At 38.2% G+C, this 15,709-nt stretch overlaps 1 protein-coding gene across 1 annotated transcript in view; it reads left to right on the top strand.

Moving 5' to 3' along the window:
* The first annotated feature begins 1,054 nt into the window (after positions 1–1,054).
* Positions 1,055–15,709, top strand: part of fbxo41 (F-box protein 41) — a 76,998-nt gene continuing 62,343 nt past the window's right edge. The window contains exon 1 of the mRNA XM_079813001.1: positions 1,055–1,149. The gene's annotated coding sequence lies outside the window, so the exon portion shown is untranslated. The remainder of the gene's footprint in view (positions 1,150–15,709) is intronic.

Below are 15,709 nucleotides of genomic sequence, written 5' to 3'. Positions count from 1 at the left end.
CAAGTGTGCTGTGTAACACAAGAATGAACCTAATTGGTTCTTGCAGAAGCTCAAACGTGTTGCGTAACACAGGATAATTAATCTCATTGGATCTCGCAGTAGCTAAAAGTGCTGTGTAACACGAGAATGAACCTCATTGGTTCTCGCGGTATAGCTCAAAGTGCTGTGTAACACAAGATAATTAACCTCATTGGTTCTTGCGAAAGATCGAACGAGCTGCGTAAACACACAAGAATGAACCTCATTGGTTCTTGTAGAAGCTCAACCGTGCTGTGTAACACATGAGAATGAACCTCATTGGTTCTTGTGGAAGCTCAAACGTGCTGTGTAAGACACGAGAATGGACCTCATTGGTTCTTGTGGAAGCTTTTATTTTAACCTGTATGTTCCCTATTTTCCCGGGAAACGAATTCCTGCGTTTGCAAGCGCCATGCTATACAGTTGAGCTAACAAGTTTCTATATCCACACTGTGGATTGTAATGCTGTGCTACCCAATAAATTTCAACTGAAATGAACACGCTTATATTAATGTTTATAGCATTACATTAGGCCAACTCTTAAAAAATACACACTATCAACTTAGGCCTACTACAAAGGGAAAAAAAATATTTAAAAAAAGATAATACTGTCCAGATAATGAATAATCTGATTTGGCTCTAACGACAATACAAAAGCCATTAGCCTACTTGATTTTGTCTTCATATCACATTTAATATTTTCCTTACACAGTAAATAGATTTATGCAAGAAACTATCATATTTAAGTCATTAGGGAGTCTGCTAAAAGTTCAAAACCTCTAGGATGACGACTGATTGAATAAACATAAATAGCCACATGTAGCGTACCTTCATAATTAACCGTGGTAAAACAATCCGCAATGAAATCTTTCAATACACAGCTAAACAGAAAAGCTGAATCACAGTCACCTATAACCCCGACTCCAGGCAGGACAAGCAGGGCATGCCATAGATGGGGAATGCATTCTGCTCTTTGCGGTGAGCGTCACACACGCCCCTTTTTGTATTATTTCCCTGCGCTACGCGACGCGTGTTCGCGCTCGTCTTCTGCTGCAGAGTGGCGCTCGTGACGTCATCCTGCTGGAGCGGCGGCTGCTGGGCACGGGCGGAAAATGGGCACAGATCTGCGAGGTGAGAGGCACACTTTCTGACACATGTAACATGCTTTGGATGGTGACAATGGGAACGGCGTGTTTCTAGGCATCGGCATCGTTGACTTTAGCAAGCGGCGGTCATGTAAAGGTCTAGAGAAGACGGATTTGTACCGCGACTCGCCTACGTTATTGGAGAAAAATGGTGAAAATCTGTTGAACGGTGTTTGCGCCGTCGGGCACGAATTTGCAGGGAGGTAATATGCCTCCAAATATATGCCCGTGACTGGTATGCTTGAATTGCGTTAGGCATTGTTATTATTAGTCTCATAAAATGTGTCATCTCCACGGTTAACATTAAAAGAGGTAGAGCCGCATGCGGTATCATTTCTCACATCCACGTAGCCTACCCAAGAGAATGAGAACATGAGCTCCATTTCTGATTATTTATTGCCTCCACCCTTATCTTACATGACATGTTTGCCCACGACCGCATCAGCTGTCAATGACACGGAGCGCAATCCTGATTATTTAGGGATAGATCCCCTGTGAAATGATAGGTTGTGGCTCAAAACCCAGTGAGCTGCCTAACTAGGCAGCATTTTCAGCTATCTACGTAAACATGGCCATAATGTCGCCGGCCTTTTCCTTTTCTGGATGATTCTAGATAGTGTGGACAGTTTATAGTGATTTAATCACTTTTTTTGTTGCAGTTTTTTTTTTACTTCCAATCCGTTTTGTAATCATTCATGATGATTGCCTTTTATGCCTACCTACTTTTGTTTTGATAGGCTAACTGGCATGGATACTTTCTCCTAAATACACTGACTAGGCTGCTTTTGCAATGTTTCATTAGGCTATATGGTGGAAAATTGATCTGAAAAATAAATAATCAGCACACTAAAATATAAACCTTGTATAAAGTTTAATTGATGCCTTCCATTTTCAACTCAAATACTAAAGTTATCACTAAATATTATATTTTAGTAATAACTAAGTTTTTGTTAAACTACATTAAAGCATAGCTAATTTGCACTTCATGCTAATTTATTTCTGTTTGTTTGTTTTATATTGTATCTGCTAAGCTTGAAATGCATGGTTGTAAAAAGTTGAGTAATTATGCAAACAATTAATATAATAAAACACTTTACTTGTCAATACTGTTGTTTCCTGTTAAAGGGATGGTTCACCCAAAAATGAAAATCATGTCATCATTTAGTCACCCTCAATTTTTTCCAAACCTGTATGACTTTCTTTTTTTCTGCTGAACACAAAGGAAGATATTTGGAAGAATGTTTGTAACCAAGCAGATCTCGGCAGCCATTATTTTCCCCCCACTATGGTAGTCAATGGCTGCCGAGATCTGCTTAATCCAAATATCTTCCTTTGTGTTCAGCAGAACAAAGAAAGTTTTACAGGTTTGGAACAACTTGAGAGTGAGTAAATGATGACAGAATTGTCCTTTTAGGGCGAACTATCCCTTTAAATGGTGTAAGAGCTGTAATGCAGTTTTTTAGACTCTCAATGTATTTACTGGTAATAAAGAACTGATAACCAAATAGAAAAGTATTTTTAAAATATTGGTCCAAATGATAATCTGTCCATTTTTAGTTACAAACTGCAATGTTATTCTACTTATTTTGTCCAATTTGAATTGAATTACGGTTAAAAGAACATTGAGTGAGACTGTGAGAGCCACTGTAGATGAAATTCCCCTTATTATTGCAAAGAAGTCCATGCTTGTCAGTGCTGCCTCTCTTTTAGCACTGCATGATGCTAATAAGAGTCAACGAGAAATGACAATGAGACATAGTATTATTTGCTGCTTCAGACATTGGTGGTCCCCTGTGTCTGATCTGCTATTGACCTCAAACATACCCAATACTGGTTTGTTTACCTCCTGTGTGGAGTCACGTTTTCTCAGATTTCATGTGTTCTGTCGAGGAAATGTGTAACAAGTTGCTTTCTAAAATTAACAAAACAAATAAAAAAAATATTTGCATTATAAGACCTTGTAAGGATATTGAATTTTGTCATTTTTGGTTGAAGGAAGTAAGTTTTGACTGCAGGTTTCTAGGAGCTATTTGGTCAGTTATTGTTGTCCTCATTTGTGCAAAAAAATGTGTTTAGTCCTGTTTGTGTTTAGTGCAAAAAATTAGTTTAGTCCTTTATTTTTAGTAAAGATACATTTTAATATCACATGCCAGGATACCACCATATTGGTATTGGGCGATATGTGAACTTTAGGCTCTCAAAAATTATAGAAAAATCTGGATTTACATTTATCGGCCAATATATCGTTTTTTCAGCTTTCAAATATAAAGAATAATCGGTTATCGTATCTGCCAAACTTTTCATATCGGTGCATCCTTAATCACATACTATTAAATCTTGGGCCATACATTGCATTTACTGATTTGTTAGAGGACTTATGCTTTCCAAAGTGCTTTCAAATTACACATTTATCAGTAGGCCCGAGGCTGGCCCTATACAAAGTTTAAAACCATTTAAATGCAGTAGTGCATTTATTGATTGACAGGTGAGTAGGGCATCGTTCAGTTGGTCTTGGATGCAATGATTTTTTACACTACAAATGCCATGTGGTCACATACATTTCAGTGATCAGATCACAAAACGTTTTATACACTGCATTTAGTGCACACCACATTGATCAGATCATTCTAAATGAATTTTAGTAAACAGGGTCATACAAGTATTTTTATTTCTGCCCCTTTTAGTTAGCTGATTAGGAAGCCTGACAGACTCAATTAAATCAATTTAGCTGGCGAAAAAAATATGGAATAATTATTGTTTTAGCAGAACTGCACAATGCGTAATTCCAGAGAGTTCCCAGTTGGTTGTGTTTGTGTTTCACAAATCTGCATAATGGTTCAAATCAACCAAATCTACACTGTACTTTTTTTTTCTTCTTGTTTTACAAGAAAATACTATTCCATTCAGTCTACTTAAATATTTTATGTTTAATTCAATGTGTTAGCTGCCATTTCTTTGAAGTTATTTGTGACATTTACTAGCAATTTCTGAGTGAAAATCGTTTTTATAGTAAATCCCTCAAGTTTTTCAGTGTGCTTCAGAGAGCAGTGTTTAAAGTGCACAGAGGATTGACCACAGGCTACCGATGGTGATTAAACTCAAATATCTAAATGGAAAACACACAGAGGCGAGATAATGCAGTAGTTATGTTTGTTAATTGTGTCTGTTAACACAATAATAATGTGTTATTTTAGTGAGCGTCCTTCCTAACAACTGAACCACGGCAAACAGTGCTCTCAGTGGATGTGAATGTTTGCTAACCTGTATGGAAAATAACATAATTGTGAAATCGGTTGGCCTGCATCAGCTAGTGATACAGAAATGCAAGTGTGAGAGGGCCTTTAGTGCTTTATTGGGATGTCTTCCCAGACTAGTGGCATGTGATGAGCTGTGGGTAATGAGGGGTAATTGGCTCAGTGAAATCCCATTGATCAATAGGAGCCAGACAAGTCTTTCGCCAGTGGGGCTTCAACTTTTGGAATCGGCCATCCCGAGTAGCCTTAGCCTTCAGTGTCTTCAGTTTTGTTGAGGCAGCTATGAGAATTTTTTGCACGCTTCGTAAAGCATTAGCATTGTCCTTGTGATTCTAATACTATGCCATCCGGCTCTTCTGGTTGTGCTCCTTCATGTTATGTTCCTTCAATTACCTCAAGCTTATACCTTCTTGCCTATACTTGGCATTGACAACTCGTTTTACTTCTGGTTTAGTCCATTTCGTTCCAAGAGGTTCGGACCATCCAGATCTGAGATATTTCTGTAAATGTCTGTATAACACAAAAACGGCTGCTGTGGTTAAACCAAGATTAATAATAATAAAAAAAAAAAACTGGTGCTTTTGCAATACCAATACATAGAGGTAATCACTCACAAAAAAAATGGAAAATTAAAAATGGCCATGCAACCAACTTTACAATTTTTTGGACCACTTGAGATCAATTCACCCTTCTGTAATGCATTTCCGGGTACTTGATTTTATTAATTGAGAATTGATTGAATTGATTCGAAAAATAAGACAGATTGGCACTATATCAAGAAAATTATTGCAGTGACAGAACAAGTTTTTTGATTTTGATTGATTGTGCACGGTAAGATCATGAATATCTATTATGAATTGTATTAAGTAAATTGAATTTCAGACACACAATTTGTGCCCTAAATTTGCATACTTAAATTTCCATTACAGACCCCATGCAAATGTTTGACGAGTAGTTTTCTTTTTTATTTCTATGCAAACTATAAGATTGGGTGGGGCAGTAATTCTGTTGATTTTTTTTTTATTTTTTTTTTATTATACCACGAGAGAAATAAGTTCTTAAAGTTTTACTATGTAACTTTTGTCCCTCTAGCCTTTAAACAACAAAACTGCATGCATTATGCGGAAGAACATTGTTTTGGTTGTGCTTCGACTGAAAATGGTTCTTTCTTAGCCTGGATGCCAGCCGAACTTAGCCCTTAGTTTTGCTACTCAAAACTAGCCCAAACCAAGCCCAATAGCTTTCCGGCATTTGGGGGGTAAAATATGTGTTTTTTTTGTCTGGGTTCCTGGGTCTAAATATCATATAATCGGGGTCGCTTCAACATGGAAAAACAGCCCGCGGCAAAACATCGGACTTGGCAACACTGTGTGTGCAGTTGAGTTCTGTTGACATTTGACAACTAACGTTGTTATGCGTCGCTCCGTTGCTCTGATTGGTTGTAGGTCTATCCAATTGAGGTCTTTCCTGGTTCGGTTGAGACACGCCCCATAATCACAGCCCAACGGAGCAGTATCAGGCTCACATTCTGACTAGAATTGAGTATGACAACGCCGGGCTAGTTCTTTCTCATAACTAAAAAAAAGAGAGAAAGAATTTCCTATTGCTCATAAAACATTATAATAGGCTTAAGATATATAACCAGTTTAGATGGAGAGGATCTCAAGCTGACTAGCTGTAGACATTACTGTTTCTATACCCATTAACAAACACTGCACTTCCTAGGGGTGTCAAATTAATCGTTTCTTCGATGCATCGCGATGCAGACGATGACGATTCAGTATCGGTTCAGTAATAGACCATAACCGATTATAATGTACTGATTCTTTTCTGTCATTTGTCGCGTATGTGCTGTGTCGCGGTTGGATACAATGGCAGAGGGAGGCGAGACGCGAGTGCGAGTAATTATGCTCTAACTACTTTAAAAGCCGACATCTGGGCACATTTCGGCTTTTATGAACAACCTGCTAAGCACGACCTGGAGAACACACGCGCTGTGTGTAAATCAAAGCTGTCTGATTTATCAAAACGATTTAATTTACACTTGGGCACATAAATGTATCTCTGCCAAAAGGATATAAATCCGATCTTCAATTCCCGCACTATATGCAGATTTATTGGAGTTCACGTCACTGAAAACAACAGAAATTAGCTGCATTTTATTGATCATCAGCTAATTTCAAAATCAAAGACCGCAATAGGAGCGAGCGTGGCAACAGCACTGGTAAGATCATTCAGTTTCTTTACTTTTAATGAATATGATTGTATGTTGAGCACCTACGACTTTCCTTTCGGTAGTTTGTGCGCTGGCTTGATGAAGAGATTCGTAGCTGCTCGTCTACGGCAATGCGTGCTTCTGTAGTGTTGTCATATCTGGCTATAATATGTCATATAGCCCATAACACGCTCTCACATGTAAAAAATTTTAGCATTGTTGCGAGGAGTAAAATTTACATGTGTGGTTTCAACAGCCAGATGCATTTAGACTTTAGTTTTGAGTGTAATGCGGCCCCGACCACCTCCTGAAGTGGCTTTTAGTATTTTGTGTATTTTCTCTAAATGCTCCTGTTGTCTTCTGTGCCCAGACTTGAGTTTTGTTTGATACATTCAAGAAGCGTGTTTTCTTTGAGCAGGCAAAGGTTCAGTTCATATATAACTGACTGACAATATTTTATACACGAGGATGCAGTGCATCGTCAATGCATTGTGATGCTATCGAATTGAACCGAATCGATGGCATGATAATCATAATCGAACTGAACCGTGAGACCAGTGTAGGTTCACACCCTTAGACTTCCTTGAAAATAAATTCCAGCACAGCACTACAACAACTTATAATGAAATGACCCTTCACAATAGATAATGCTTAACAATCAACTGTTTTAGAGAGCTACGTATGGCAATTTATCTGTTCAAAATAATACCTTACCTCTCGAGAAATAAAAACACCATCTCCACAAGTCCACATCGCTTTTACATTCCCAGTCCCTCATTTCTCGCCATCTCCAAAAAGCCAAGCCAATGTTGATTCTGGTTTTATTACAAGCTCTGTCACATTCTTTTTTCTTTTTTTTTTGCTTGCAGACTCTCCTCTGTTCTGCGTTTTTTAAAATGGGGGATTCTCACCCTGTCAACCTTTCTCGCTCATTGTGACAAAGTAGCCGGAGTAATTTTTCTATATTTACAGCTATGATGAGACCTGCATGGGCGAGTGAAAACCACCCAAAACTATAAAGTTTAAACACTTATAACTAGGGCTGAAACGATTCATCGAGTTACTCGATTAACTCGATTACAAAAATTCCTCGAGGCAAAAATTCTGCCTCGAAGCCTCGTTAAATTCCTTTGACGCGCACTATACGCGCAGGGATCTGATTCACACGGACCGCTGTTCAGTGTTCAGGAAGCACACCATAGCGCGTGATACATTTTGAATTTAGTTTACGTTAGATTCTAGATGCCCAGAATCACTATAGTAACTGCATGTTTTACACAGTTTATACAGGTAAATTGATTGCCGTTCTTATAGCTGCCACACACACACACACGGTGCGCGCAAGCCCCGAAGCCAGATCGCTTTCACTTTCGTCCTCATAAAGTTTGTCAAGTAAATGCGTTTAAAGCCTTGCCAGTTTGAACATTGAAGCGAATATGGAAAACTTATCCGTTCAGTGCTCAGCTTTTTTCTGTGACACAGAGAGCCGAGCCGTGTCGCGTCTCTGACAACGTGCGCGCGCCCTGAAGGCAGTCCTCTTTTCACGTGAAGATCGCGCGCAGAGAGCAGCGCAGAAATGCAGTGTCAACGCCATCCTGTGACTAAAGTAAAGTCACTAAAGTAGCTTAGAAACTCAACTCAACCGTTATAGGCATATATATTTGAATACCTTTGAAGTAAGTACAAACCACAGCTTTATAATGAATAGAGACGGTATGAGTAATCTCTCTCTCATTAATGCATTCAAATAAATGTAGGCCTACTGTGTTAATTTATCTGTAGCCTATCTGATGTAAAACAAACATAAATCTGCCCCATAGACAATAACTGCTGAAAGTAAACCGTTTCCTTCAAGTATTTTAAAATCACAAAGAAATGCGCTTTTTGCATTTGTTGGAAAAATTCCAACTTTAATAGTATGTATTAAAGATGAATGAATGTATGTATTTCTGCTGTACCAAACTGAAATGAAGCCACACACACACACACACACACACACACACACACACACACACACACACACACACACACACACACACACACACACACACACACACACACACACACACACACACACACACACACACACACACACACACAGGTTGCTAGGTTACAATAGCAAATATGCTCACCCCAGAAATGATATATTATTTGTTAGTAATCTAATGGTAAATGCTGCAGGTGTAGAAATCTATATAAAATATATTTACTTTGATGTCAGGGCTAGATTACAGCATCAAACCTGTTGTGCATATTAATAAATTAAATTGCTTTTCCTCTTCATTTTCGTTATGCATTATTTGTTTTGGTTGCTTAAAAACATGTGAATTTTTTTTATCCGATTAATCGATTAATCAATCGATTAAGTGCTAGATTAATCGATTACAAAAAGAATCGATAGCTGCAACTTATAACTATAGTGAATCAGGGTAAGACAAAAACACATTATGATGTATTGCTTCAAAAAAGTTACACAGTGTACCTTTTAAAAATGAAAACATAGGCATAACAGTATATTTATTGAATGTTAATATGCTAGTGGAATTGAGTTGCAGTGACTGCTTTTCTGCACTCTAAAAAAAAATGGTGCTATAGGGCACTAAAAATGGTTCTTGGCTCATAATCATAGGGGAACCACTTTTGGTGCTATATAGCACCATATCTTAACATGTTCTGTATATGGTAGCAGTGCAATATAGCACCGCTGACTGAGGTTCTATATAGCACTGCTACCATATACAGAACATGTTAAGATATGGTGCTATATAGCACCAAAAGTGGTTCCCCTATGATTTTAGTGCCATATAGCATCATTTTTTTTTAGAGTGTGCTGTCTCTTTATACAGTCAGAGTTATTTTGCTTGTTGTCACTCTTTTGCTGAATCTAGATTTGTGATCCAAACTACAATGGACTTTATGGTTATTTTGGCTACTACTGTTAAGTCACAGGGGCATTGTGTGATCATGCTAGCATTTCTGGTTTTACTCACTGAGGAGAAACCAGCAGTTCCAGAGACAAGAATGTGATTAGCAATCGATGTAGCAGTTAAAGAGAGGTCACTCACTGGCCTAAGAACTCACTTCATAAATGAGAGTGAAATGCATGGATTATGCATTATACATTTAGGTAACAAGGATCAGACAATTATTTATTCTTGGCCTAATATGAATAATTTGTAGGCTTACAATAATATGACTGTTCAGTTTATTTTCCTAGACATAAAAAGTAAATAAATAAATAAATGTCATTGTGTTGGCTCAACGGATGAAATGACAGCATTCAGCTTGTACAAAGTCTCTTTCTATTCCATGAATAGAAATCAAAGTTGTCATCCTGAAAATTATGTAATGGACTGATGTGGCATAAAAATACAGAGAACATTGCTCACCATGACCTGATATAATAATGCCTAATGACGTGGACACATGTGATTTGCGTATGAATGAACCTTTCAGTTAGGTTAAAACTGTGTCCCAACCAGTTGATGCAACAAGATATTTTTTCCATCCACAAATTAAAAGTTATGAACGAGGCAGCCAATCAGAACACTACAAATAAGGCCTCATTATTTTGCGTGCTTTCTTGTGACACGTAATTTCACGATTTCCCTGAAGATTTAGATGCCACTTTTTTATGGCTTTCCTTCAATCACTTCCAGTCCATGTGCTTTGTTTATTAAACATGAGCAAGAGATTCAATGAGATTTAGATTTGTTGGGTCAAATACTTCAACTACTTTCATTTGTTGGAAGACAAAAGCTGTGTCTGAATCGCCCCCTATAAATGTTTAATACTCATTTGAAACTTAGCAAACTAGCAGCTCCAGTAGTAATGAAAAGATTGTCATGGAAATTATCTTTACACCTTTATTAAACAATTTAATAACCAATTAAAAAGGAATTTATACCCGTATGATATTACGCTGTAGCCACATTGGACCAGAGATTTGGAAAATGGATGGATGGATTCCTATATAGTTATAGTATAGGGGGGTGATTTCGGACACATCCTGTAGTGTAACTTTAAGCAGGAACATGAACAAACTATGCAAATTTCTGCCTTGCAAATCAGAGATGCACTGATTTTCAGTATGATTGGGGTAATGTTAACTGATAAATAGCTGAAATTAAAGTCTATGCTTTTTTAATTTGTTATATTTTGTCTAAAAAAACAAAACAATTGATATTGTAAATGCTACAAGTTAATTAAAACATATTAGGCTATATTTAACCATGTTGTTAAATTACTAGCATTTTTAAATTGTACCTTTTTAAGGGTATTTTTACACTTGGCATGTGGTTTGATTAAAATGATCTCTGGTGCGATTGCTGTGTTAGTGCGGTTCATTTGAATAAGTGTGAACGCTGACATCCGAACACTGGTGCGCACCCAAACAAGCGGACCGAGACCCCTGAAGAGGTGGGTCAGGGTCTGCTTCTAAACGAACATGGGTGCGTTTGACTGAAATATGAACGCAACACAGACCTCTAAACGAATCAAAAACAGGACGTGATATCAGATGTGAGCCTAAAAAGGACAGAAGGCTCAATCTTGCCTGGTTTTTTCGATTATACTTATGATGTACAGGTGTCGGAAGCGCATCAATTTACAGCAGATCCTGGCTGAATCCGAAATCCGAAATCCGAAACCCCCTATACCCTTAAATAGGGCACTATTTGAGGGGACAGCCATTTGTAGTGGTGTCCGAAACCATAGTGGACGTTATTGAGTGCTCTCATTCTATCCCACCTTGCACCGCAATAGAGAGTGTACACACAGCGGCTGTCCGAATTCGCTCACTTGTTTTCATTCACTCCTTTAAGTGAACTGTATCAGTGGACTAAAGTAGGAAATAGTGATGGAGGGTTTAGGGGGTGATTTCGGATTCAGCCTATGTGTGTAACGGAGGGATTCCTGCTGCTGTTTTACCTCCTTTACACATTTTATAAGCTCTTCATGAGTTCTCTGTTGGTAAAAATACCATCATATGTACAGTAAGCACAAACAACGAGCGCATTTAGGCCAGCACACAGCATTGTTAGATGTTCAGTAAATTACGTCGTGAAATATACACCATAAAAGCAATTTTGTGTGTGTGTGTGTGTGTGTGTGTGTGTGTGTGTGTGTGTGTGTGTGTGTGTATCTCGAGGTTTTGGTCCGAACCATAAGACCCTACAGAACCGAACTACAAGTGTGAACACACCCTAATCTGTATTTACTGTATATATTCACAATATTCTCATTCTTTCAATGATTGCAACATATTCTTTTGGAGTTCTCTGCATCCGCCTATCTCCACAAAAACTAAACCACTGTCATTTACTCTTGTCTCAGTCCATTCCAGCATTCGTCCTGCATTCTTTGACTTATCCACCCCATCCTCCTTTTCCTTGTTACCTCTCTCTGAGGTTTCATCATTACCGGCTGGCTTGTTTGTATCCATTTATTACTGTGCTTCACATTCTGAGCTTGTATCCGTGGCAACAATGGACCTCCATCTTGAAAGCAGCAGTTTGTCTGGAAGATTCAAACGGCTCTCTGTCATCAAGGTCAGAGCTGATTGCAAGAATGTTGATCGTGATGTAGCCGCTCTTTCATAACCTCTGATAGCACCGGGCTATATCGCAGCCTTAAATGGCTGCTGTTAAAAGAGCCCTTTAATGGTTTATGTTTTTGCTGCTAATGCTTGCTAAGAAGGCCATAATCAAAAGTCTTTTGTTATCCCATTACAGATCTGAGACGAGAGAGTCTTCAAGCCCTCTTAGTAATGAAAAGGTTTTCTCTGTCTCCTCAGCTAAAGGAGGAAGGAGGTTATTGAGAGACAAACCCAGACAGAGATCATTTGTGGCACAATAGGGACAGACCAAGAACGATACCAAGTACCTATAATGATGTGCACTCCTGACAGAATGACATGTAAAGACATCCACATAATGAATCTGATTGCACAGATTGAGGATTCTCGTGTATTTCTGCACTTTAAAATGCATGTCACAATAGATAATATAATGATGATGCCCTTAAATCAGCAAGCAGCCTCAGGCAAGAGCCCATGTTTTGTACCCCGTGGGATACCCCGTGGGATAGAAACACCACTAAGTAAGGACCCAAGGACAGCAGATGTGGTCTATGTTTACTTTTGACATGATTGTTTAAGCATGCTGTCAGATTTGTTTTCTTCCTTTCACTTTTTCGGCAATGATCTAGTCCAGTCAACTCAGCTCAATGTCACTCTGAAATCACACTCCATTTATTACCTCAGACTAAATTCCTGGAGTATGCACTGGTCACTTAAATAGTTGTAAACCAGGCTAAGGTGGTTTACTGGTTTTAGCAGTTTTAGGATGTTTCCCAAACTGTCTAAACCCTTCATAACAGACCACCATGAACAATGGAAATCAGATTGGTGGTTTAAAATCATTTGTCAGTAGGGTGTTGTCTGATGAAAATTCATAATAAAATGAACTTTTCTGATCTCTATCTGGTCATCTATTCCTGTGATGACAAAGCTGCATTTTCAGCATTATTACTTTTACATGATCCTTCAGAAATCATTCTAATATGCTGATTTGGCACTCAAGAAACATTTATTAATATCAATGTTGAAAACAGCTGTGCTGCATTATATTTTTTGTAACAATGTTAAAGTCTTTACTGTCACTTAATGCAGATTAAATATATTAATATGCATACTTTTGCTTGACTATTGCTTTGTCAATACAACCTCTTGAGCAAACATTGATGCACCTCTTGATGGAAATAACACCACAACATTTATTTCCATCAAGAGGATTTATTTGCATCAATTTTTGCTCCATATCTTGTATTGACAATGCAAGAGTCCAGCACTCTGTAAAGTCTCCTCCAGCACATACCAAAGACTTTCAATGAATTTAAGTTCTGCACTCAGTGGTGCCAATTCATGTGTGAAAATGATTCTTCATGCTCCCTCCCAACCATTATTTCACAGTTTGTCATCCTGGAATATGGCCAAGATGTGTCTTCCTACATGGTTTCTGTATTCAAATACAGGATTGCCTGTATTTGAATTTGAAAGAGCGCATGGTCGGTGGCCGTGGCCGCATTAGCGGGTAATGAGGCAGTAATGAGTTGACTGAAATCTCCCACTTTTCACACAGATTACATAAACACAGAATATTTGTTTTCGTTTTGATTTACATGATTTAAAACCTGACATTTCAACTTTTCTTCTGTGTCAAGGTTTAACAAAGCTAGGTCGTTTTCTAAAGAGAATCAGATTAGACATCATTGAGAGAGAGGCTGAAGATCGCGAATCATGTTTGTTTCCCTTATTTTGCAAAAAGCACAACAATTTGTTTTTATTGTGACTGTACATAAAAAAAGAGAAACTTAACAGAATATAATGATGTATAACACTTGCATGAATGATAAAAAAACGACAGAGTTATTTAAGTCTCTTTGGCACTGATAAGAAAAAAAGAGAGCCGATCGCCGACTCGAGGGGGTTAAACAACTACATTCCCACCTGAAAAAGTCTTAAAACTACATTTTGTGACACAATAGTAGTATTTTTAATTTATGCAGGGTTTCTCATCACGTCACTTTACCACATGACAGCAGCAAGCAGGCTCCTGATTGGTTAACGTGGTGCGAATTGACGCCAAAGTTCAGATTTTTCAACTCGGGCGTCAGACGCGAATTTGCTTCAAACGCGTGAATGCACAAAAAGCACCACTCGCGCGTATCGCGCAAGACACTCAATTTGCGTCCAATTCGCGCGAACTGGACGTGCGAATGAGGCAGAATTGTGTCCATCGTGCCACGCGAAACGTGTCTATCGCGCCGCAGGACCTCCAGACGAGCGTCAATGCGCCTTTCCATTGACTTAACATGGAAATCACTCGCGCCAGACGCTCTATTCACGTTCGGTGTGAACGCAGCATAACAGCTTATCTTGCGTTATGTGACATTTTTTTCTCCTCCGTTTCCCTCAAATAAGTAAGGAGTAAGCACCTTTGGCGATATAAATGATTGTAAATGAGCATAATCCCCGTACAGTCCGCCATGCTTTGTTTACATCCAGCTATCACAATTCCTTGCGCTCAGGCAGTTTGGCGTGACTTTGCCTGGAACGCTACAAAGTTGTGAGTCGTGGTTTGAAGTCGTACCTCACGGGCTCAAAAACCTGACTGGAACGCAGCATTTGACCCATCTTAAAAAACTAAAAGCTGTTTCTGTCTCTCTTTATTCTATTGCATCTATTTGTGCTGTTGTTTGTAATTTGTTTATTTGTTCTTATTTCATTTCTTTTTACTGTTTGTATATGCAGTTTTCAATTTCCGATTTCGAAACTAGCCAAGAAAATTGCAATCGGTGCATCTCTAATTTTTATTAATAGTTTTTATTTTTTAATATATATATTTTTAGTTTTATATTGTATTATTGCTGATTTGTTTCCTTTGGTTATATATGACTGCTCATTCATTCCTTTTTAACGTTGAATCAAATTTATTTTGTGATCCATCTCTCAGTTGATTAGTTTGGATCTAGGCTTAAAAAAATTATGAAGAATTTCTATTAAGAACACAAATGAGAAATATACTTCTGTTGCCAAGATTGCTGGACAGTTTAGCAGTGGCCATTGTACTCTATGATATTGCTTGTTAAATGCACTTATTGCATTAATTTTGGGGAATTGTGCTTGTCTAATCACCAGATGAATGAATATATGACTCTCTTTCACTGGAGCCTTGGCTGAAATTCATTTCAGGATCATGTATGCTGAATAAATGCTCATCATTTCCATTTCATTCCCACTCTTGTCTGCATTGTTCGCAATACCGTGGGAATGAAAAGGGTAGCGGAGACTGGGGAACACTAATGGGGATTTATTACACGTTAAGACTTGTTTTATGTTGACGAAGTGTCTCTTTGGGAATAGTTAGATGAACTATCATGGCACGTGAACTACTACCATTAATTTCACACAATAGGTGCCTCCTTGTCTGTTTCAGTGTTGTTAAGAGATTGTTCCTTGATCTATTGCCAAACAATACAGTGAGTAATGACCGTGTAGTGTTGATAGAGGTCCGGAC

Source organism: Gobio gobio (assembly GCF_949357685.1).
Source record: "Gobio gobio genome assembly, chromosome: 3".
In the NCBI taxonomy this organism is placed as follows: domain Eukaryota; kingdom Metazoa; phylum Chordata; class Actinopteri; order Cypriniformes; family Gobionidae; genus Gobio; species Gobio gobio.
This window is presented reverse-complemented; position numbering and strand designations above follow the sequence as displayed.